This window comes from Coptis chinensis, chromosome 7 (assembly GCF_015680905.1).
Source record: "Coptis chinensis isolate HL-2020 chromosome 7, ASM1568090v1, whole genome shotgun sequence".
Lineage (NCBI taxonomy): Eukaryota > Viridiplantae > Streptophyta > Magnoliopsida > Ranunculales > Ranunculaceae > Coptis > Coptis chinensis.
This window is the reverse complement of record NC_141462.1, coordinates 49,952,865-49,976,255: the sequence shown is the minus strand read 5'-3', so window position 1 is coordinate 49,976,255 and position 23,391 is coordinate 49,952,865. Positions and strand designations below refer to the sequence as shown.

The following is a 23,391-nucleotide window of genomic DNA, read 5'->3' as shown; positions in this document are numbered from 1 at the left end:
ATTTACATTCATGACGGGGATAGGCTTTTGTTGAACAGAAATGGCCTATGCCTTTTTAGTGAGTGATTCGATTAGAGTTTTAAGCTCGGGATCGTGTTTAATTTCAAACATCCCGGCAGCCTTAACTGTATTTGATGAACTAGCGGAGCGGTGGATATCATCACTACCCCCAGTTGTTATTTCGCTTAGTTTGATCCTCTAAAAATTTATAAGCCTCCGAGACTCCTTTGCTTAAGAAACTACCCCCATTCATTATGTCTAGGACTTCTTTATGGTGGTGTAGAAGTCCTTTGAAAAAGGCACGAACTAACGTGTCTTTCACTAAGTTATGATGTGGACACTCTATAAGGAGATCGGTGAAACGATTCCAAGCCTCAAAATGATTCATGAGGATTTTGTCGAAAAGAAATGAATCTTGGAAAGCATCTCATCCGTCTTTAGGGGTGGGTAAAATGTTCCATAAACAGCGAGAACAAGTTTAGCCCACGAGTCCACGAGAATTAGGCTTTGGGCGTTAACCAAGACGTCGCCTTATCGGGCTAAGGTGAAAGGGAATACCCTTAGTTTAATTTGTTCCGCACCAACCGTAGGATGGTGGAATGTTGTTAGGACTTGTTCAATCCTACGCATGTGTTGATAAGGTTTTTCATGGTCTAATCCATGAAAAACGGGTAACAAATTAAAATATTTGGGGGATTCGAAATCCCCAATCGGGTCCGCTAGAACGATGCAAGATTTGGGGCTATCGCTCAAGGCTTTATAAAAGTCCGAGAGAGGAGTCTCCTCCCGTCGGGCATTATGTCGTGTGGTGTGTGTGAAATAGTAGCTAGAGGTGTAGTGGGTGGTATACTAGATAGAGTTGTTTGTTGACGTTATTGTGTAATTACGTTCGGTGTTTTTGTTCGGCCAGACCTTAATCTCATATAAGGCTAAGACCAATTTTAGCTAAACACATCAACACTCCAAACTATTCTGATATACTAGTATAAACCTTTAACAGGAGAAACGAGGTGTGGAAGAAAGGAATACCTGATTGCGTCCTTGCTTCGCTTATGAATAGAGTCTTGTTTACGCGTGTTCAGTGTATATAACAAGTTAGAACACTGAAAAACTTGAAAAATCAAAATTCGAATCAAAACAGTAGAAATCCGGAAAACTCTAGCTTAGAGGGCGGGTCGCTCACTTAGAAGCTGTCATGCTCCGTGTAACTTGAAGTTACAGTGTTTTAGGGCGAGTCGCACTCCACATGGGGCGGTCGGCCGATGTTACAGATCTTTTAGGCACAAAAGCGCCGGTTAGGGCGCCAAGGTTGCGCCCGTGTATATTTTTTGCGAACTTTCCAACGCTGACTCGGAAAACCACAGTATGAATCAAACAAGGGTGGGTGGGTTTAATGGGACTTTAAGAAAAGTACTTGTACTACAAAAACAATGCGAAAGTGAAACTAAGATGGCAACGGCGCCATTTGATAATCATAAAATTGATAAACATAAAATTGAATAGTTTACCTACGAAATGAACGATAAAACTCAAAACATAAGTAAACTAAAACTGTTTTACGTGTCTATATTTTATCAAAGATTCTACTCTCAATCCTATGAGATATAGTGGAGTAGGAAGTTCGTTCCACTCTTAGTCCTTCTTCATGCTGTGTTCTCTTCGTATAAGTGCTCTTAACTCTAAAGTCTAATGAGAGATTTACGAAGTGGCAACTTGACTACGATGCAACTACCCACAAGATGCAACTAGTCGACTGTCAGAACAACTATGGGAATGCTACGTTGATTCTATGATAAGTAGTTAGAGGGGGATTGATTCCACCTTAACTCGACTTAATCCTACTAACGGCATTTAATCGTCAGTAATCCGAATTGAATCGCCCGCAGAACAATATTGTTACTCCTAATCCCTAATTACACATGGCATTTCTACCAATTTATAACTAGTATGGGAACGATTAAACCCATTCTCATGGTGAACTAATCGTTTCTAGAGTGGAAAGGAATTTACGCCGACTCTACGATAATCGGAATCAAGCTTTCATCAAGGCTTCTCAACCCCCTCAATGGAGGTTTAGCCGAGAATCATCACGCTATCATTCCCAATGGAATTCAAACAAGACATGATATAAAGATTGAAACTTTGCTTGTTTAAACCCAATTCAAAACTACTAATGCAATAATTGAATTAAACTAATAATGGCAATTACTTAAATCTAAGAATTGAAACTAAACAATTAATGGAAATGAAACTAACTTATGGAGAACACTATTTTATTAATCTAATGAATAATAAAACAATGATTCAAATACTAAATTAATAATCTAACTAATCTAAGTCTAGCTATCTACGTAATAAGGGAAATTAGATCTAAACAATTGTAAATGACAAGAATCGAAATTGATAAATAGCTATTTTATTTATCAAACTAATTAAGAATAATGATTCTAAGAGTTTAATCTAAAACAAGAATTGAATATAAACTAAACTTAATTTAATTAAATAAAAGCTAGATCTATAATTATCTATTGTTTTAGGTCTAACTAGCTACCATTAACTATCTACCATTAACAAAGAGCTAAGCTTTGGTTTTTATATGTTCAGATCCAAAAATTGTGCATGGGCTTGGAGCCATGTTTTGGGCCAGAGAATCAGGCCCAAAACCCAATTCTTTCAGTCCAAAAAGGCCTCTTCAACTGCAGTTGGCTTCAATAGACTTTTCGTCCACTTCTGCTCCTCTGATTGGATCAAGGCTTATACCATTGGACAGCTCTTTCCGAGCGGTCGTTTTGACATAAGGTAGGCCCCATTTCGAGGTCTGAGTCCAAAGATACGGCCTTCGAAAGTTCTACTGACTTGTGTGTTGTTTCTGCCCGCGTAGACTTTTCAGCTTTTGACTGGGCTTTAGAAAGGCTTTATCTTCTTGAATCTTGGCCTTTAATCATGGAACTCCTTAGTAACTGACCTTTGCTCTTTTATCTCGCTAAAGTGGCACATTTCTGCACGTAATGGACTTTGAAGCCTGAAATGTATAAAAACACGTAATCAGTGTTAACTCTTAATTATTACTCACATAATTGGTCTAATAGTATGACTGTTACAGGGTTAAAACTACAGTTTTGGGCTCTTATCAAAGAACATCCTCATCTATGCCTCTGGGAATCTTGGTAGAGCGGTCAGCTAACTTCAATTTGACTTGTGTAGGCTTTAGGTTCTCCAGGCCCAATGATTGGTACAAATGATATGGCAAAAGATTAACACTAGCACCAAGGTCTAAAAGAGTATTACCCGTGAATTTTTCTCCTATCTTGCATGATATTGTAGGACTTCCTGGATCTTTGAGCTTGACTGGAGCTTGCTGATGGATAATAGATGTTGTTTGTCCAGCTAGAAACGCTCGCTTTGGAACATGAGTACTTCTCTTTATGTGCATGCATCATTCAAGAATTTGGCATATGATGGCAACTGCTTGATCGCTTTGAGAAAGGGGATATTGGTGTTATCTTTCTCAAATGCCTCCTTCATCTTTAAAAATTGCTTGTCCTTTTTGCTTTGAGCAAAAAACATAGGAAAAGGTGCCTTTGGTACAAACACACATCGACGTAATCCGCTCTTCTTTCTCTTCGGCATTCTTGCATATCTTGTCTTGGTCATCTTGACAAATGGGTGTGGAAAGGATTTCCCCCACTTCCTTTTGAACTTTATTTGAAATATTGATCGATTGCTCTGTAGCAATGTCATCATGAGAAGGTAAGTCAACCTTGTTGTCTATCTTCAATCCTGATTTGAGAGTAGTAATTGAGCTGACCTGGTCATGGAGGTGATCAGTACTAAAAGTTGTTCTAATATGGCATACATCTTCACTCTTCAATATTGGTTCCAATAAGCTAGGTTAAGTGGCTTGTGTCTTTACAGACAAAGCAGTGGTGAGTTGGTCGACCTTAGCCTCTAGAGACTCCATTCTAGAACATTGACTTGCCTGAGATTGCTGGAGATTTAGCTGAGACTGTGCAAGAAGCACTAGAACACTTTCAAACTTCTCATTTTTCTGTGATAGAAAAGTAATTGCATTCTCCAAGTTGGCAGGTGCGGCATAATTTCTCCTAGGATCAGGCACTAACTCTCCACTTGTATTGGAATTCTGCTGAGAGTATAATTGTTGTTGAGGAACCAACTGTGAAGCTTGACTTGTCTGTGGAATATAACTTTGATCTTGAGAACCTGGGGGTCCAGCATTTTGTCTCCAATAATTACATTGAAAGTTATTACCACCTTGGTTGGGCCTCTGAAATGAGTTCACATTGTACTCTCCAACTGATGCATGTTGATAGTAACCAGGACATTCTAGAGTTGCAAGAGAAGTGTCCGAACAGACTTCGCAGTATTGGCTAGCTTGCATGACTGGGAGAGATTTAACTTGAGACTTGTTGATCTTGGAGGGATTCATGGAGAACTGATTGAATTTCTTAATCAAAGTTTCAATGCTGGTGGCCAGGCTGGCCAATGTAGACTTCAGTTCTTGATTTGCTTGTTCATGTGCTTGGTAACCAAATTGCTTTGGCTCCCCATCCATGCTAGTGACATCCTTGTTGCTAGTAGTCCATTGTTGTGTTTCTTCAGCTAAATTCTCGAGAAAGTTGTAAGCTTCCTCTCCATCCATCGATGTAAACTTGCCTTTGTGCATTGACTGTATCATCTACTTGTTCATAGTAGAAAGTTCTTGAAAGAAAAAATGAGCCAGTATGCTCTTATTGATAAGAGCCCAAAACTGTAGTTTTAACCCCTTAGCAGTCATACTTTTAGACCAATTATGTGAGTAATAAGTAAGAGTTAATACTGATTACGTGTTTTTATGTATTTCAGGCTTCAAAGTCAATTATATGCAGGAATGTGCCACTTTGATGAGATAAAGGAGCAATGGTTGGTTACTAAGGAGTTCGGTGAATAAAGGCCAAGATTCAAGAAGACAAAGCCTTTGTAAAGCCTGGTCAAAAGATGAAAAGTCAAAGTCCACGCAAAAAAAACAAAGGATTGCACAAAGACAATGAGAACTTCCGAAGACCATATCTTTGGACTCATACCTTGGAATTGGGCCTACCTTATGTCAAAACGACCGGCTCGGAAAGAGCTTTCCAATGGACTAAGTCTTGACCCAATCAGAGGAGTAGAAGTGGATGAAAAGTCTGCTGAAGCCAACTGCAGCTGAAGAGGCCTTTTTGGACTGAAAGAATTGGGTTTTGGGCCTGATTCTCTGGCCCGAAACATGGCTCCAAGCCCATGCACGATTTTTGGATCTGGATGTATAAAAACAAAAGCTTAGCTCTTTGTTAATGGTAGCTAGTTAGACCTAAATTAATATATAGAATTTTAGATCTAGTTTTATTAATTAATTAAGTTTTAGTTCCATTTCAATTCCTGTTTTAGATTAAATCTTTGAATCATTGTTCTTGATTGATTAGATAAATAAAATAGTTAGTTTGAAAATTTCGAATTTGGTCATTTCCATTCTAGATCTAATTTCAATTCTTGTTCTTATTTCATTCCAGCCATTAAATTAGATTCATTATTGTTTAATTAAGTAAATCTCAATTTCTTACATTATGTTTAGTTTAGATTCAATGGGAAATGTTAGTTTGATGACTCAAGGCTAAAACCTCCATTAGAGGGGTTGATGAAGCCTTGATGAAAACTTAGTGGTTAGTATAGAATTGGTTGTAGAATCTATTCCACTCTAGAAGGTCGTGTTTAAGCCATGAGAATGGGTGGACGACCTCACATGCTAGTTAGTATCCGGTAGGAATGCCATGAACACTAGGGATTAGAACTCAAAATTCTCGCCGTAAGAACGTGAGAATTGAGATACAACATTCTACGCTAGGTTGTTAAGTTGGATTCGAGGTAGATTCAATTCCCCTCTAATTTCTTTATCTAGATTCAAACAATCGTATTTCCGTAGCTTTCATAGATTAACTTTAGTTTATATTTTATCTTGTTATTTATTATATTATTATATCTTGTTATTTAAATTAACGCGTCTTGTTAGCATAACATTTCGTAAAGCTCTCATTAGACTTAAGACTGATTTCTTAGACTTAGAAAACAATCCATGCTAGGGAACTAGGAGTGGAACGAACTTCCTACTCCACTTAGTGCAATTCGCATCGAGAGTAGAAGCTTTGATAATTGAGATCAAAAGATCAGGTTTAGTTTACTTACGTTTTGAATTCATCGTTCATTTCGTAGGTAAACTAGTCATTTCACTTTTATCAAATGGCGCCGCTGCCATCTTAGTTGCACTTTAGCATTGTTTTCATAGTAGAAGTAGTCATTTTTAAGTCCCATTAAACCCACCCACCCTTGTTTGTTTCATACTGTGGTTGCCCATTTCAGCTTTGACAAATTCCGCGAGAAAATACACGGAGCGCGCCCGCGCCCAAGGAGAGCGCGACCCGCGCTAAGTTACTGGAATTTCATCTACCACTGAGCGCAGCCATACCAAGCGACCAGCTCAAACACTGAACTTCGACTTTACAAGCGACGACTTCAGCGCCAGGATGCGCCAGCGCTTTTAGAAAAATTTCGGATTTCCACGGGGTTTGATTCGAACCCGACTTGTCAAGTTTTTCAGTGTTCTAATCTCTTATATACACTGAACACGCTGCATACACAAGACGCTATTCATAAGCGAAGCAAGGACGCTATCAGGTATTCCTTTCTTCCATACCTCGCATTTCCAGTTAGAGGTTTTCTACTAGTATATCAGAATTGTTTGGAGTGTTGCATGTTTAGTTAAGCTCAACTTAGTCTTGCATGAGATTAAGGTCTGGTCGAACAAAAACAACAAACGTAATTACACGGCAACAAACAAGTCTATCTAGTACACCACCCACGACACCTCTAGCTACTATCACACACACCATACCTGACATAATGGCTGAAGGAAGAGAGACTCCTCTCTCCGACTTTTACAAAGCCTTGAGCGATAGCCCTAAATCTTGCATCGTTCTAGCAGACCCAGTGGGGGATTTTCGAATCCCCCCAAACATATTTAATTTGTTACCCGTTTTTCATGGGTTAGACCATGAAAAACCTTATCGGCTACATCGCGTAGGATTGAACAAGTCCTTACAACATTCCATCATCCTACGGTAGGTGCGGAACAAATTAAACCGAGGGTATTCCCTTTCACATTAGCCCGATAAAGGCGTTTTGGTTAACTGCCCAAAGCGCTAATTCGTGGACTCGTGGGCTAAACTTGTTCAAATTGTTTATGGAACATTTTACCCACCCCTAAAGACGGATGAGATGCTTTCTAAGATTCATTTTTTCCGGAATCCTCATGAATCATTTTCTCGAGGCATGGAATCGTTTCACCGATCTCCTTATAGAGTGTCCACATCATAACTTAGCTAAAGACACGTTAGTTAGGCCTTTTTCAAAGGTCTTCTACACCACCATAAAGAAGTCCTTGACATAATGAATGGGGGTAGTTTCCTAAGTAAAGGAGCCTCGGAGGCTTACAAATTTTAGAAGACCAAACTAAACGGAATAATAATTGGGGGTAGTGATGATATCCCCCTCGGCGGCTAGTTCTTCTTCAACAATCAAAGGCCACCGGTATGTTTGAGAAGAAAACCGATCCGAACTTAAAAATTTACTCAAATCTCTAACTAAAAAGTAGAGGCTATTTCTGCTCAACAAAAGCCTATCCCCTCATGAATGTAAACTCCAACCCATGTAATTTCTGTTTGAGTCCAGAGCACCCTCGGCGATTATTGTCCTCTAGCTTATGAACAACAACCACCGAGGAACAAGATAATGTTTACTCTATTAATAACTATCCTATTCCTAACGCCCTTGAGAAAAACATCCCAACTTCGGTTGGAGAAATAATCAACAAGTAACACCTCCGGTACAATAATCAAAACGCGTTAGGCAAGCAAACAATTATAACCAAGCTCCACCTAGGCAAAGGACAAGGACAAGGACAAGGTCAAGGGAATTATAATAATTATAACAACCAAGCGCAACCACGACAAGGTCAAGCACAAGGTCGAATAATTATAATAATTATAATACCAATAGAGCTATCGTTCGGTTAATAATAATAACTATCACAACCCACCCATAAATAATCAACGAGATAGTTCGGTCGCACCACCCGCGACTACTACACCTACACAACCGGATCGTATCGACGCTTTATACAACTTACCCAACAACTTTTCCAGACAATGACTCAATCAAACCAACAGATTTTACAATCCATAAATCAGGGCATACAACAGTTAGCCCAAGCGAAAGCCCAACCAAAAGGCGTGTTTCCAGGACAAGCGATACAAAACCCTAAAACAAAGAAACACGGCCTTTGAGGTAAACGGTAATTCTAGTACGGAAACTACAATCGTAGGTGACCTAAATGCCATCACCACTCTCCGCTCGGAAGAGTGGTTGATAACAAAGTAATAACTACGCCTATAGTTACCCCATCGATTCTCCACACCGATATCGAACTAGATACCGCAATAGAAACCGAGGAGCCTACCACGGTAGAGGTACCCGGTTAAATCACAACCAAAGAAACCGAAAGCCAAGGTTACACGACAAGTAGAGCCATATCACGAAATATAGAGCTTAAACCATCGTTCCCTCAAAAATTAGCCATGCTAACCGGGATACAAACTTTGAGGAAATTAGGAACGCGTTTTCAAGAATCTAACGATAAACCTTCCTTTTCTCGAAGCTATTAAAAAGCTACCTAACCACGCTAAGTTTCTTAAAGAGTTGTGCACTACTAGGCGAAGACCAACATACCTAAAGACGCCTTTTAACCTGAACAGTTCCCAACTTTATCCGAAAATAATGGAATTGTTAAGTACAAGGACCCCGGTCGCCCCATCAAAATGCACCTTAGGAGATTCCCACACGGCGACCGCCTTTATTAGACCTCGGGGGCGGTGTTAACTTACTCCCCGTGATTACTTGTATAAACAAATAGGTCTACGGAAATGCAACCTACAAAAATAACGCGTTGCAATTAGCGGACGTGTCAATTAAGTATCCTAAAGGTGTAGTGGAAAACGTGCTTGTTAAGGTTCGTGGATTTCTACTATCCGGCTGATTTTGTTATCCTCGATACGGAAGTCGCTAATGACTCTGACCGATCATCTTAGGGCGCCCTTTCTTGGCAACCGCCAATGCGCTTTATAAATTGTCGCGATGGAAAGATGTCCTTATCTTTTGGCCATCTTTCTGTCGAGGTAAATGTTTTTAAAATGATGAAACAGTTACCAGATTCGTCTGTAGATGGGGAGGTTAGCATGATCGAGAGTTTAGCTCAAGATTATTTTAACAACACGTTTCCTGAAAACAATATGTACAAATTCCTTTCTTTTGGAACTTCAGATTTTGTAAATGACTCCTACTTAGAGGAAGTCAACACCATCCTGGAGTCCACACCAATTGTAGACCCGTCGGTTGCTCCATATACTGATTACGAAGACTTGCTACCTAAGCAAGTCTTCATTACGAAGATAAGGACACTTATGAAACATCAACGGACCGTCCGGCCCACACCGGTCTTAAACCTCTTCCCGAGTTTAAATATATTCAACTTGATCCGGATGGTAGTCACCCGATAATTATATCTTCTCTGTTAACTAAGGATGAAGAGACATGTTTAATAAGGGTGATTAGGGAACATCGGTCTGCGATTGGTTGGTCCCTAGCCGAAATTAAGGGAATTGACCCTAATGTTTGCACTCATCCTATCCATTTGGAGGATAACGCGAAGACTTCTCGCGAACCTCAGCGTCGTTTGAACCCTGCCATGAAAGAGGTGGTTAGGGAAGAAGTCTTGCGATTACTCGATGCGGGTATTATATACCCAATCTCCGATAGCGAATAGGTAAGTCCCATTCATGTAGTTCCTAAGAAATCGGAGTTACCATGGTATCGTGAACGGGAAGGGTGACTATGTTGTCACTCAAGGTCCTATGAAATGGAGAATATGTATTGATTACTGACGCGTTTAAATGCTATGACACGAAAGGATCACTTTCCTTTACCATTTATAGATCGATGCTAGAACGTCCTAAATGGTCATGCCTTTTATTGTTTTCCGGATGGCTACTCCGGCTATTTTCAGATTATTATTGATATTGATGACCAAGAAAAGAGAACCTTCACATGTCCCTTCGGAACATATGCCTATAATCGAATGCCTTTTGGCCTTTGTAATGCCCCTGATACCTTCCAGCGATGTATGCTTCATATATTTAGTGACATGGTATAGCGCTTTATGGAAGTGTTCATGGATGATTTTTCTATCTATGGAGACTCCTTTACAGAATGCTTGTCTAACCTGTCTAAGGTCTTGACACGGTGTGAAGAAAAGAGCCTCGTTTTAAATTAGGAAAAGTGTCATTTCATGGTCAAAAAGGGCATAGTACTAGGTCATATTGTATCTAGTGATGGCATCGAAGTAGATAAAGCCAAACTAGATAAGATAGCGACCCTACCTAAACCACGGAATTGTCCGTGAGATTAGAGCCTTTCTAGGCCATGCAGGGTTTTATAGGCGTTTCATTAAAGATTTTTCGAAAATAGCTAGGCCTTTAACTAACCTGCTTTTGAAGGATGCAATCTTTGATTTTAATTTTAACTGTAAATAGGCTTTTGAAACCTTAAAAGACGCCCTAACCACTGCACCTATTATACAGCCTCCTGATTGGTCTAAACCTTTCGAACTCATGTGTGATGCTAGTGACTATGCAGTTGGTGCCAGTCTTGGGGACGAAAACTAGATAATAAGTCCACTGTTATTTATTATGCTAGTAAAACATTAAACGACGCTCAACGGAATTATACAACTACTGAAAAAGAATTCTTAGCTGTCATTTATGCTTTAGATAAGTTTCGTCCTTATTTGGTTGGTTCTAAAACTTTAGTTTACACGGACCATACACCGCCCCAGTACCTTCTTGCAAAGAAGGATGCTAAGCGAGATTAATCCGATGGATTCTTCTCCTGCAAGAGTTCACATTAGAAATAAAGGACAAAAGAGGGGTCGAAAACGTAGTTGCCGACCACTTATCTAGACTTACAAATGACGATAGTAGTGATTCTGAGTCCATACCGGACTCTTTTCCTGATGAGCATCTGTATGCTATTTTTTCATCACCATGGTATGCGGACATCGTAAATTATTTAGCGGCTGATGTTATGCCTTATAATTGGTCAAGAAATGAACGTAAGAAGTTCTTGGCCGAGTCAAGTTATACTACTGGGATGAGCCCTACCTTTTAAGTATTGTGCGGATCAGATTATTCGTCGTTGCATTCTCCAGTGGGAATATAATGAAGTTCTATCGTTCTGCCATGACAAAGAGTGTGGTGGCCACTTTAGTGGAATGAAAACAGCCGCTAAAGTTCTTCAATGTGGATTTTATTGGCCTACCCTTTTTAAGGATGCCCAAGTGCATTGCAAGACGTGTATTCGTTGCCAACAACTTGGGCGAATCACGAAGCGTAATATGATGCCATTAAATCCAATCTTGATAGTAAAATTTTTTGATGTTTAGGGTATTGATTTCATGGGCCCTTTCCCTGTTTCCCACGGTTATATTTATATTCTAGTTGCCGTGGACTACGTGTCTAAATGGATAGAGGCCCTAGCTTGCCGTAGCAATGACCATATGACCGTTGTATTTTTTATTAAAGAATATATTTTCTGTCGGTTTGGCATTCCTAAAGCCATCATTAGTGATGGTGGAACACATTTTTGCAACAGAGTTGTTGCATCCCTAGTGAAAAAGTATGGAGTTACACACAAAGTAGCAACTCCTTATCATCCACAAACTAGCGCCAAGTAGAAGTTTCTAATAGGGAAATCAAAAAGATTTTAGAAACAACAAGAAACCCCGATAGGAAAGATCGGGTCAAGCGTCTATCGGATGTCTTATGGGCATATAGAACTGCTTTCAAAACTCCTATAGGTATGTCTCCCTTTAGACTTGTATTTGGGAAACCATGTCATTTGCCCGCTGAATTAGAGCACCGCGGTCTCGTGGGCTATAAAAAGCCTTAACTTCAATATTGATGAGGCGGGTGTCAAACGCAAGTTACAATTAAATGAGCTTGAAGAAATCCGTAGCGATTCTTACGATCTCGCGAAGGATTATAAAGCCAACATGAAACGTGTTCATGATAAGCATATCTTGCGCAAAGAGTTTGTGGTCGGACAAAAGGTTTTGCTTTACAACTCCCGTCTACATATTTTCCCAGGGAAACTAAAAACCCGTTGGTCTGGTCCTTTTCTGGTTACTGAAGTCACCCCTTACGGGGCAATTACCTTGGTAAATCCCAAGGACAATAGTACCTTTCAAGTTAACGGTCAACGATTAAAACATTTTCACGAACTTCTGTCCCCTGATATAGAGGAAGTCCTTTTATAGGACCCTATATATGAGGAATGACCCTTGTCATTGGTGTACTTCCTTTAACTTCCATTTAATGGTAAGTGCACCATTAAGGTAACCGGGCCCTCCCTATGGAGTGTGTGGCTGTAAGTACCGGATCCTAAGTCCACGGTTCACATATTTCACGTTTTCCACTCTTGCATGTTTTCTCGGATTTTTGAGTCATGTTTCTCTATGGTGTGAATTATGTCTTTATTTGCTTATTGTTTTTCCAAAAAATAAAAAAAAAAATAAAAAAAAAAAAAAAATATAATAATAATAATAATAATAGTTGTTTTCATTTTTAGATATAGATATATATCTAAATCCATAAAACTAGCAATCCAACAAGTCTTGGGAATCTGACTTTAAACGACCCATGTTAAAACAAATTTTGTGTTTAAAAATTTGTTTGGGGGTGGGAAATCAGTCTTTCCATCCGGATTGCTCGAACTTTCTATTTGTGTTGCTTAGGTCCATTAGTATAGTTCATTGGGGTTGACGCCATCTAATTTAGTGTTCATTCGTTCGCATAACTTACGCCATGCACGCATCGCCGAGGGCGTTGTCCACTATCTTATATGTCACCCACGGTCGGAATAGAGTAGTTTATAGATCATTGGATTTGAAATTCTCTCCTGATCATTTCCATATCTCATTCGCAAAAATCGGACCGATAACGAAGCGGGAAATTTAGTTTGAAGTTGCGCTAAAATCGACGAAAAGTCGAAAATCGAATCGGGGGCTTGGGGCCCAACTCAACTAAGACTCTACTACATAGCCTCCATCCTCCAAAACATAATTGCGACTTCATCTTCTCAAACCGCCTTTCACTAATTTAAATTAACCCTAGCAACCAAAAATAAATAAATAAATAAAAATAAAAATAGAATACATCAAAATAGAAAGACCACCCACGCCCTTTGTGAAACACCAACACAATCTCCAACCGTTTCCACCAAGAAAACACCCACCAATTCAAGTCTTCAAACCTGCCACCGTAACCACCACCGCCACCACCATTGTTTCTCGTTGTTTTTTATCAAACTCGCCTCCCCCACAGGCTACAAAAACCATTAGTTATCTAAGAAACTTCAATGGCGCTACGACGAAGAATATTACCGGAGCACGCGTTTGAGGCCGACCATTTTGCACCATTTTACGGCCTTGATATGATTAAGAGGGATTGGAACAGACTGTGGTATTCGACGGAGGAGTTCTACCACTACGATTTGGTAGAACAGTTTTTATAAGAAACGAGAATTGGAGGGAAATAGGATTTTCATTAGGATAGCGAGAACGAGGGAGGAAATAACGAGGACGGTTGTTGGTCGAGCTATTAGGAATCACGCCAGAACCAACCTAGATATTTACCATTCAGAATCCCAAAGATACTTTGGAGTTCCTGCTTTGATGAAAGATACGGTCATAGAGGGTGAATACAATACGATATCTCATTCGTTAAGCGGGGCGACCACGAAACCAATCAACCGGGTCAGTAGCTCGGTGGATTGGTAGGAACGCCCCGGGAAAGACAAAGTCAGCGACATCGGACTTCAGTGTCTGCAAGTTCTCTGGATTTTGCAAACGAATGAGTGTAATTTCTGCATCCTCGATTTAATTTTAAATGTGATTAGAGGAGTGGGAAAGAGCATGGCGCCTCTTCCCATATTGATCACTAAGATTATGCTCTCATTTAGAGTTGTCGCTAAATCTGCTCCTATTAAGATCAAATTGCATTCTAATGCAAGTATTTATAAGGAATGCATCCAAGAGACTTGGCCGTTGTCTGCAGAGAATGAAGTTGAGTCGGATAATGAAGGGGAAGATATGACATGGTTGGTTGAGGATAATTTCGATAGTCATACTTCTAATTTAGAACGAATGATAATGCTGCAAACTGGTTTGCGATGCGGTTATCGTATCTGTGAAGATATCCGACATAGACAAATTGTACTTCGAAATAAGCAAACGAACTTTCAGACGAGAGTTGAAATGCTCGAAAGGGGTCAGGAAGATATCTTGTCTAACTTGGAGATTATCCACCAGAATCACCAAGCCCAGTATGCAGTACTCAAGACTGAGATGGAAGCACAGCGCTTGTTCAGGATAGAGATGCTACGACGCATGCCACTCGTGGATGAGTCTGTCTCAGCTGAGTCTGAGAGGCATGAGCGTCGTCGCCATAGGCCAGATGGCTCAAGCCATTCTTCACCACAGAACCAGTCTCCATCTCAGGGACCATCTTCTTCACACGCCTAGGTGTTCACCATCAGTTGTGTCTTGTTATTTCATTTTTTTTATTGTTTTGTTAGTGGAATTTTATTTCAATAGTTAGATTTAAATATTAAGTTGTTTGTTTTAGATTGCTTGGATTTCATATTATTTTAATATAATTTATTTTGATCATCTTTCGTAAGGTTGTCTTGGAGTCAAAGTTGAAAATTAGGCCGATATCGGCATATCTATGATTTTTTGTAGTGGTAGCATGATATGTAGGAGAGTTTAGAAGTTACTATTCTAAACCAAGTTTAAAAGATACCAGGGTTGTTAGGAAATCAAAACTATGGTTAGTTTCCGTTTTCGGTTTGGCGTGTTTCTATTTCCGAAATTGCCTTAAAAACAATTTGGCAACTTGCCGATTCGTTTTGGAAACCCAGAACCTATTTAAACTTCCATCATTCTACACTCACAACCCATACTACACCCCACAATCATCTCTCACCTTTCACTCCAAGCTTTTTCTGCTTGTTTTTCTTGTAAACTCGTTTTACGCACTTCACGAAGGCCAGCCAGCCAAGAAGCGCCTCTATACTATACACCGCCATAAATTTTTTGTCGAGAAGCCCGCCTAAGCAGAGTGCGACTCGCCCTACAACACTGTAAATCGAAAAATCTCCGCGCGCCAGCATACATACCAAGCGACCCAGCGCCCAAACACCGTAATTCCAAAACCTACGAAGCCGCGCCTCCTCCTCCGTAAACGCAGAAATTCCGATTTTCTGAGGTTTCTTCCAGGTTTTCGCAGCTGTTCTACAGAGTAGTTTTGAGATGACACCTCCTATAGTGATTCCTGAACAGTCATTTGAAGACTTGATGGGAACCCATACCTATGGAGCATCGTTCCGCGAGCGGATCGTGTGGTTAGGATGGCGGCATCTTCTGGTGAGTGATGACGATTCTTTTTCACCTAAGCTAACTGAATTCTTCTATAATAATATTACTTTTTTTTGTACCCAAGAAGGAGAACAAAAATTTTCCCTTGCTATTGATGGCACGACTATGGAATTCAGTAAGCACTTGATAGCTTTGGTTTCGGGATTGCCATTACCTGACCCTATGCACACGTGGGGATATATGACAGATAACTCATACCTATATGAATATGCCTATTTCTATGAGTATTATGGGGGAGGGGTGTTTCATATCATGGACCAAGACCAATATAACATCGCCCTGAGTAGCCTATCGCTGAATGTAGGCACAACCATGTTGTTCATCATGATGAACATTCTAGGGGAACGGCAGTTTACTTCTGCCAATAATACCGCTAGTGACGTTTTCCTTGCTTTAGCTGAGGGACGTCGTCGGTATGACATTCCCCGAGTTTTAGTTGCTACTCTGAAGCGAGGCCATACCTTGAGGCATAAGTACCTTCTTATGCCTGTCTTGGTTTGCCGCATTATCTTGCCATTTGCCTACCCATATTCTGTATTACATTACACGCAGATTGGGAAAGGGTCGAAATCATGAGACCCACCAATCGTGTGGTAAGATCATTACGAGCCATGACTTGGCCGGGATGGCAGGTGCAACCACATTTGGTTGCCCCTTACACCCCATCGACCAAGTAACACTAGAGAGGTTAGCACTAGTTGATGATACACACCACTAAGGAGTGGCAAGTTGTTATGGCATGGCAGGATCGCGAAAGAACCTCATATAGAAGAGGGAGGATGACGAAAATCTTTGGGGGGTGGTATGTTTTAGTTAAGTTAGTGTCTGCTTATGTCCCAAGCAATTTCATTCTGTTAACCCCATAATGGGTGGACCTCTTATAGAGTTGCGTCAGTTTTTTTTATTTATTACTATATTTGTATGTTTTAACCTTGTTTTGCAGATGTTCCTGAATTTCACGCGCTTCAATGGTATTTTTCCTACCCTCTTTATTTAAATGCTTTGAGGACAAAGCATGCTTCTTGTTTTTGGGGGCATAGAAACACGTGTAAGTAAGACATCTGTTAGGATATAGATATGTATAATATGCACTTGTTTTCTAGTTAAAATTTCAAAAATTCAAAAATATAAATAAAAAAGTATGCTATACACTTAGGAATATTGGTATTGTTTTCTTTCTCTATGCTCTTAACAATTTAGAAGTCTCACATAGCTTTTGCATCGAATAATTGTTAGAAACTTAGGTTAATATGTAGGTAATAATCTTTGCATCTATCTATAAATTTATTACATGAGTATCTATGATGGTTAGCAATGAAGTTTCTCAAATCTAGGCTAGAGTACTTATTCTACAAATCCTGTGAGAATATAGCCTAAAGCCTTATATGAGCGAAACATTTGAGAAATGACACAAGGGAGAAGTAAAATCCGGATAGAGAAATCACACGTCCACTTGCTTGATCACTATGCCATATCCTAAGCGAGAATTTAGGCCCTCTTTGGATCGATATAGCCAGAAATTCAAACCTATGAATTATTTTCCGCTAGTCGCCCCTCTGAGCCTTTCTTTAGCCTTCCATAAACCACAATTCCTTTACCCTGTTACAAAAACAAAACAAAATAAAAAAAAAAATAAATCAACCTACCCAATTTAGAATAAGTCTGAGAATAGAATGAGTGAAGAAAGAAGAAGAGAAAAACCTGTGTAAACAAAAATTAGTTAGTTGCTTGAGAAAAGAAAAGAAGTTTCCATCCAAGGAAAAAAAAATATATATATATATATATATATATATATATAAATAAATAAAAAAATAAATAAAAACAAAAATAGAATAAAAGGGAGTCAAAAGCCAAAGAAAAGAAAAAAAAAGAAAAATATGGCTAAGGATGGAAACAAAGTATAGAAGCAAAAGGAAATAACAAGGTTTTCTCTAAGTTACATAATATGAAGACTCTACTATCTCGGACTTGTCCTTTTGAATATCCATTTCCTTCCTTCTTAAACCATCTCCTAATCCCCAATACCTAATAAAGACCTCTAGCTCAATTAGGAATATGTTAGTGTGATAGTAAGTGGCGATGTGTTTGATCGACTCCGCTTCCTTGTTGTCATTGAGATTGTAAGGTAGAGTGTGCCCACCGCACAATCGGAGCAAAAAACTTGAGTGGAAAAATCGAGTGGTTTTGTCTTGACATTTATGTGAGGACCTACTTAAGGACGCTTATTCCGAAGTTTTCAAAAACAGACCTGCTATTACATTTCATAGTATTACTCATTGTTATATGTTTATTTTAGATGATTGATTATTATGCATATATTAGCTTAGGGTTCCGGTTTATTCTTATGTATTTGCTAGTGAGATGTATAGATAGTTGAGACATGAAGGAGAAAACAATAGTTTTATTTCTTAGTCGTTGTAGTATAGATGAAGTTTGTGAGTACCTTCACGGAAAACTCTCACGGTATTATAACTCGGCCCACTAAGGAATTCCTAGTGGTTTAAGGCCTTGTTGCATATGGTCAATGCAATCGCGACTCAAATGAGACGCAGTAGATAGAACTCCATTTTTGGTCACTTATGCTAATTTCTCATATTTGCTTGAGGACAAGCAAAATGCTGTTTGGGGGTGGTTGATAAGAGCCCAAAACTGTAGTTTTAACCCCTTAGCAGTCATACTTTTAGACCAATTATGTGAGTAATAAGTAAGAGTTAATACCGATTCGTGTTTTATGTATTCCGTGCTTCAAAGTCAATTATGTGCAGGAATGTGCCACTTTGATGAGATAAAGGAGCAATGGTTGGTTACTAAGGAGTTCGGTGATTAAAGGCCAAGATTCAAGAAGACAAAGCCTTTGTAAAGCCTGGTCAAAAGATGAAAAGTCAAAGTCCACGCAGGCAGAAATAGTGCACAAAGACAGCAGAACTTCCGAAGACCATATCTTTGGACTCAGACCTTGGAATTGGGCCTACCTTATGTCAAAACGACCGGCTCGGAAAGAGCTTTCCAATGGAACAAGCCTTGACCCAATCAGAGGAGTAGAAGTGGACGAAAAGTCTGCTGAAGCCAACTGCAGCTGAAGAGGCCTTTTTGGACTGAAAGAATTGGGTTTTGGGCCTGATTCTCTGGCCCGAAACATGGCTCCAAGCCCATGCACGATTTTTGGATCTGGATGTATAAAAACAAAAGCTTAGCTCTTTGTTAATGGTAGCTAGTTAGACCTAAATTAATATATAGAATTCTAGATCTAGTTTTATTAATTAATTAAGTTTTAATTCCATTTCAATTCCTGTTTTAGATTAAATCTTTGAATCATTGTTCTTGATTGATTAGATAAATAAAATAGTTAGTTTGTAAATTTCGAATTTGGTCATTTCCATTCTAGATCTAATTTCAATTCTTGTTCTTATTTCATTCCAGCCATTAAATTAGATTCATTATTGTTTAATTAAGTAAATCTCAATTTCTTACATTATGTTTAGTTTAGATTCAATGGGAAATGTTAGTTTGATGACTCAAGGCTAAAACCTCCATTAGAGGGGTTGATGAAGCCTTGATGAAAACTTAGTGGTTAGTATAGAATTGGTTGTAGAATCTATTCCACTCTAGAAGGTCGTGTTTAAGCCATGAGAATGGATGGACGACCTCACATGCTAGTTAGTATCCGGTAGAATGCCATGAACACTAGGGATTAGAACTTCGAATTTCTGCCGAAGAACGCGAGAATTGAGATACAACATTCTACGCTAGGTTGTTAAGTTGGATTCGAGGTGGATTCAATTCCCCTCTAATTTCTTTATCTAGATTCAAACAATCGTATTTCCGTAGCTTTCATAGATTAACTTTAGTTTATATTTTATCTTGTTATTTAAATTAACGCGTCTTGTTAGCATAACATTTCGTAAAGCTCTCATTAGACTTAAGACTGATTTCTTAGACTTAGAAAACAATCCATGCTAGGAAACTAGGAGTGGAACGAACTTCCTACTCCACTTAGTGCAATTCGCATCGAGAGTAGAAGCTTTGATAATTGAGATCAAAAGATCAGTTTTAGTTTACTTACGTTTTGAATTCATCGTTCATTTCGTAGGTAAATTATTCATTTTACTTTTATCACTTATCATAACCATGATGTGGACATGAGACTAGCAGATTATTGAATTTCTCCTAGCTTTGATGATATTCTTCAGTCACCTTCCCTTTGAAATTGTTGATGGCTTGATGCATGGCATCTGGCTTCTAGGGTGGGTAGAACTTGTTCATAAACTTTGTTCTCAACTTCTCCCAATTATCTATTGAATTGATCGGCTGTGCAGTTAACCATTCATATGTTTTACCTTCGAGTGAGAGCGGAAAAAGAATCAACTTGATACTCTCATCTTTGATATTCTGGTTCTTGAAAGTTCTGAGGACTGATAGAAATTTGTTCATGTGAACATATGGTTGAACATAGTCTGAACCATTGAACTTTGGAAGCATAGAGATTACTGATGCTCTAAGTTCAAACTGGTTAGCTTCTATCTCTGGAAAAACAATACTGCTGGGTGGGTCTCCAATGATTGGCGAATAGAAATTGCTCAACTTCTTCCTCTGTTGTGCTTGCATGGGTGGGATAGCTTCATGATTATTGGTGTTCATAACACCTCCATCATTGTGTGTGGCCATTATATCAATCTTGTCTAGTATTCTTGATATGCGAAGATGATGAAAAACTATCCTACTATGCTTGAATGCAATTAAACTAATATGCAACTATTCTAAATTATACTAATATGCAAAACTACTTTCCTTCAAGTGGGTTGGGCTTTGCAGCTAGTATCTCGCCCGTTGTCTAAAGCTGTCTCTTCTACAGTTATGGTGAATCACTTGGATTGCTTAAGTACCACGCCCCACAGACGATAGTCCGTTTGTCAAGATTCATACAAGAAACATTAGAGTTTGATGTTTCGCTATGTTGGCTTACAACTTCAATTGTTGAAAAGGTCCAAAATGCAATTATACTAGAAAGCAATAAAACTAAACTACGGTGCAACTATACTAAAAACTAAACTACGATGCAACTATACTAAGAATGAAATAAAAAGAATGAAGATTCAACTAACATGGATGGTAGATCTTGTCTTCGAGATGTCCTTCAAGCTTCTTTCTTTCTTAACAGGATGGATGATGCGGCTAAAATTACCTCAAGATCTAAAATTCTAATCTTGAAAGAAAACGTTAAACATAAACAACTTAAACCGGCAGCGACGCCATTTGACCTTGCCTATTTTTTGTGTATGTAGATGGTGTATGGATGATGTAGATAGATGATGGTCATTGAACAAAATAGAAACGTATCAAAACCTAATTAGCCCTCAATAAGTAAAGGATGAGTAGGGTATCGTTCCACTTTTAAGTATACGTTTATATGAAGGACAAGACTAGAAAGGGGGTTTGAGGGATTAAAAACTATTATTATATATTTTAGATTCTAATGCTAAACTAAACTAAACTAAATTATTAAGAATTTATAAGAAAAGGAATTCAAGAGATTAGAATCCACCAATACTTTTGATCTATGACCTTTTACTTCATGGTTGTTCTCAAAAGTAGACTACAATTAGGCAATCGAGCGAGTGTCGATGCCCTCTTGGATGAAATATCATTAACAAATAACTCTACTTAAGGTTGTTCCTATGTTCATGTTACTAGTATCTTCGTTCCTTTTATGTGAGCTTGGGCAGCTATTCAATGAATCACCATCTAAGGCAAACACAAGGAATACTTCTCTTACTCTAAAACACTACACAACTAGAAGAAAAGTAGAGAATAATAGTATAATATTTAATTACAATAAATAAAACCCTATTCTAGCATTATATTCAGTTGCAATAAATAAAAGCATGTTACTAGCAAATATTCAATTGCAATAAATAAAACCCTAAACTAGCATGATATTCGATTGCAATAAATAAAAACCTTAATCTATGCTTCCATCCCCTAGTCTGGGCAATGGAACTAATAACTAAAAACATAAAGAACTAACCTGATTGAAGAACACCATGAACCAGAAGAATCATTAAACCTTAAGCACTGGCTTCATCTCCTCCCTTGAAGGAGAAGATTAGCCTTCCATAAAGAAGGAAGAACACGAAGAACGAGAAGAAGAAGAGTCGAAGAACATAAGACTAGAAAGACTAATTTATTAAGACTCAGCTAGTTAAAACCGATCTTTTATTATTAATCTCTCTTTGCTTCAAGTTCTGGAGACAAGAGTATAAGTGAATTGGCAAATTACATGAGGCACTTAGGTCCTCTATTTATAGAGGTTACAATGAGCTCTAGAAGCATTCCAAACCGTCATTTGTTTCCTAATACAAATAGACTTCTTTCAGAGTCCAACTTTGTCTCCAAAACTGAGAAGGAATTGGCTACAGTGTCGATTCATGCGTTTGGACGCACTATTCATGCATCTCAGACGCGATCAATGCATCTGGATGCTCGATCCATGCGTCCCAGACGCATAAGCCTATTTTATCTCTTCTGCTCTATCCTTCTATCCGTTTTTGCAGGCTTTGGTCCAAGCAACGAATCCTTTGGCCTTGGGCTTCCAAATAGGCTTTAAAATAGGTCCAAGTCGCATCTTTAATAGCTCCAATTCCTTGACCTTCTCCATGATTGTCCACGGGCTTCCCATATGATCCTTAATGCTCCGAATTGCTCCGTTTTACCCCATTTTCTCTAATATTCTACAAAACTCTCTCTTTCACCTGTAAAATCATAAAACATAACTTACAAACACTATTAGTCCACTAAGATGGCTAAACAAGAGCCATAATCGAGGGTTAAATAGCACTTTTTGAGCACTTATTAGTGTTGTCAAAATAATCTTGAGTTAAGATCTCGATCATGCTAACCTCTCCATCGACAGTCGTATCTGGGAACTGTTGCATCGTTTTAAAAACATTTACCTCAACAGAAAGACTGCTAAAAGACAAGGACATCGAACTATCGCGGCAATTTATGAGCGCGTTGGCAGTAGCCAAGAAGGGACGCCCTAAAATGATAGGAATAGAGTCGTTATCGACTTCTGTGTCGAGGATAACGAAATCAGTCGGATAGTAGAAATCCTGAACCACACTCTTAGGATACTTAATAAAACGATCAGCTAATTGCAATGTCATTTTAGTTGGTTGCATCTCTTGTAGACCTATTTGTTTATATAAATAATAAGGGAGTAAGTTAACACTCACCCCCAGGTCTAATAGAGCAGTTGTCGTGTGAGTATCCCCTAAGGTGCATTGTATAGTAGGACGACCAGGGTCCTTGTAATTAACGATTCCATTATGTTCTGATAAAGTTGGAAACTGTTATGTTAAAAATGCATCTTTTAGAATATTTGTTCTACGCCTAGTAGAGCACAACTCTTTTAGAAACTTAGCATATTGTGGTAACTTTTTAATAGCTTCGAGAAAAGGTAGGTTTATCGTTAGATTTTTAAAAACTTCCCTAATCTCATCAAAATTTGTATCCTTGTTTAACATGGCTAATCTCTGGGGAAACGGTGGTTTCTCTCTATATTTAGCATATGGATCAACAGGATGTTTAACCTTAGCCTTTTCTTTCTTAGGTTATGGTTTAAATGGTACCTCTACAGGGGTAGGATCTTCAGTTTCTATTTCTGTATCTAGTAAGTTTTCATTTGTTATGACCACTGGTGGTGTAACAACGGGCATAATTACGGCATTATCAACCACTTTGCTAGAACGGAAAGTGGT

At 38.8% G+C, this 23,391-nt stretch overlaps 1 pseudogene; it reads left to right on the top strand.

Annotated features, from left to right (window-relative positions):
- Window positions 1–323: 323 nt before the first annotated feature.
- On the top strand, window positions 324–416 carry LOC147487813 (small nucleolar RNA R71; annotated as a pseudogene).
- The last annotated feature ends 22,975 nt before the right edge of the window (window positions 417–23,391 follow it).